At 38.4% G+C, this 2,690-nt stretch overlaps 1 non-coding gene across 1 annotated transcript; it reads right to left on the bottom strand.

Annotated features, from left to right (window-relative positions):
• Positions 1-29: 29 nt before the first annotated feature.
• On the bottom strand, positions 30-101 carry TRNAH-GUG. The gene has a single exon. It is a non-coding gene; the product is annotated as a tRNA-His (tRNA).
• Between the last annotated feature and the right edge of the window lie 2,589 nt (positions 102-2,690).

Raw genomic sequence — 2,690 nt, 5'->3', positions numbered from 1 at the left:
CTCCCTCCCTCCCGGCTGGGGACAAAAGTTGCTGTGACTCGGATTCGAACCGAGGTTGCTGCGGCCACAACGCAGAGTACTAACCACTATACGATCACGGCAAGCCATCAGAAAGCTCAAATTAAAAGGGAGAACTTTTTTTCCCAGCTGCTCTTTAAAATGTTGTATAAATGGTGCCACCTGCAGTTTACAATAAGTGTTAGCAGCAGCTTGGTCTAAACGTTCTTATGATTAATTATAATCTCAAAATTGCTTCCAGGCTTATTTTACCTTACTTGTAATCATCCATGTTTATCAGAACGGCCTAAAAAAGGGTTTTGGATTGTTGTAGTATACTTTCCCCTATCCCTTAAAAAATCTTTTCAGAGATATTTTTTCCTATTTTATCTGGCAGAATAGTAAAACAATTGTTAGTTCTTTCAAATGAAAGCTGCACCAAAAATCAAGCTACACAATATACAGAAAGATTATAATGAGGAAAAAGAAAAACGAGAAAACTCCAGGGCACTCAAGTCCTGTTCAGAGAACACAGACTGTTTTTTCATGCTCACCCTCTCCAGTTATATCCACTGTTTTAATACAAAATGTTGTTGCTTAATTGCCTTGGAGAGCACAGCAGCACCACCACTGCAGTGGTACATGTCCCACTGAATGTCTGAAGAAGGGGAAAGACATACCAAAAAACTTACTAGACTGTAATATGCAAGACCAATAATATGTCTTCAGCATGCTGAGATGTGGATTTACTCTGGATGAATGTCTGGCCAGTGGGATAATTCATAAGTAGACTATGAAAAAGAAGCATGAGGCTGGGAGTTTAAAATGCAAATTTGCTAAATTTGGGCTCTGCTCTTCTCTTCCTGAGGAGCAGAGGCTCTCACTGTCTCCATCTCAGGGTAAAACTCTGATACCTCTGCACTCACATGGAGGCCCACCTTGCCACTGGAGATGCAGGAGGGAAGGAGAAAGCATTTCTTTCTGGTGGTTTGTGGGAGCACTTGGAGCAAAAGGGCACTCTAATGGTGGTTTGGACTGCTCCACTTCACCCTACAGCCTTCCCCAACGGCCTAATGTGACCAGAATGGCATTTTTCAAGAGGACTCAGCACACCCTTCCACAGAACAGGAAAATGGCATTGCTCAACATCATGGAGGTGAACAAACCTAGAAAAAAACTATTCAGTAGTATCTTCTCTGAAGTGTCTTGTTATTATAGGCTTGTGAAGGCAGAGCTATCAGAATGTTTATTGCATTTCCATTTGTATGGCTTTAAATAACTTTAGGTTTCCTAATTTCAGATCTTGTTATTACTGGCTACTTTTCTTGAAGTAACCAACAACTTAGGTTTTGGGTAAGTGCCTCAGAACATACAGATTTCTCCTAAAGACAGAAAACATTGTCAAGTAAACATTATAGATATAGGTCTTTGTCCATGGCATCCCCGTTCAAAGCAAGGGCCTTAAGTCAAAATTCCTGCAGGACTCCATAAGGTTCTTTATAACATGATAATCAAGAGATTATGGAGATTTTAAATGTGGTTTAAATACTTGTAGCTGTGATGAGACAGGCTTTTTGTAAACTCTGGGACATGTATTGATCCACTATAATGTTGCCTCCCATCACAGTCATAGGGGTGCTTCAGTTTTGCAGCAGTGAAATTAGTCTGCTAGATTCCCCTCAAAAAATATAATGTGATTTTTTTAAATCCAAGTGTCAGAGAAACAACTACAAAAAATCCACTTCTAGTTCCATCTCATTGTATGAAGTTTACAATGCCATCTAATGTATTTTTTGTAAAGTTGGAGCCATTTGATGTACAATTTTTTTGTTTCAGATATATCTATACATGAGAATATGATACAACAATTACATTCATAAATCTGTAAGATCAGTACACAAATTTGTGAGATGACAAAACAAGCTGTAACCACTGGGTAACAAATTATAATTTCATTACTTGTTCTACACTGGTACTATTTTTCATTTAATCTCTACACATCTCAGATTTTTTTGTCATTCATTATTATTTTTTATAATTTCTATTAGTAAAATGTTATTACCAGTTCCTATTTTTCCCTGAAAGAATGTTAGTGCACATGAGCACACTTTGTGAAGTATTTGCTTAGTCATGCAATTCTCTTCTCCTGGGTTCAGCCTTTTTACCTCAGCTTAGAAATTATTACCAATGTAACTGAAAATATAATCTTTCGAAACAACTACTTTTTCAGTTAACTTGTCAGTTTTGGATAGAACATTTCCCTTGTTCATGATTGGCTCTCTGGACAAAAGGAAAAAAGAGTAATCTGAAGACACACAGACTCCCCCCAGCAGCCAACAAGCTCTTGGGTACGTCTGGAAGAAGGAGAATTTGAAATATATACAAATAGCATATGGATCTCTCTCATTTCCAAGTAAAAGTCCTTATTTGTCAGATTATTAATTAGAGTAAGATGAATCTCTGCTTTTGAAAGTCATTTACTTTCAGCACAGGCAAACGTTTAATAGGACTAGGCTCCAGATTTCTATCTTGTGCTCCAGCTGAGTGCCCCCAGCATCAGGCCATGGAATTTTTTGGCTTTTTTACCTTCGCACTGAATTTCATGTCCAAGACTTGACAGAAAATTTGGGACAGACATAGCCCTGCCACACAGCCAAGTAGCCCAATGTTGCGGTGCGCAATGCGACCGCTTT

This window comes from Geospiza fortis, unplaced genomic scaffold, assembly GCF_000277835.1.
Source record: "Geospiza fortis unplaced genomic scaffold, GeoFor_1.0 C13779940, whole genome shotgun sequence".
NCBI lineage: Eukaryota > Metazoa > Chordata > Aves > Passeriformes > Thraupidae > Geospiza > Geospiza fortis.
This window is presented reverse-complemented; position numbering and strand designations above follow the sequence as displayed.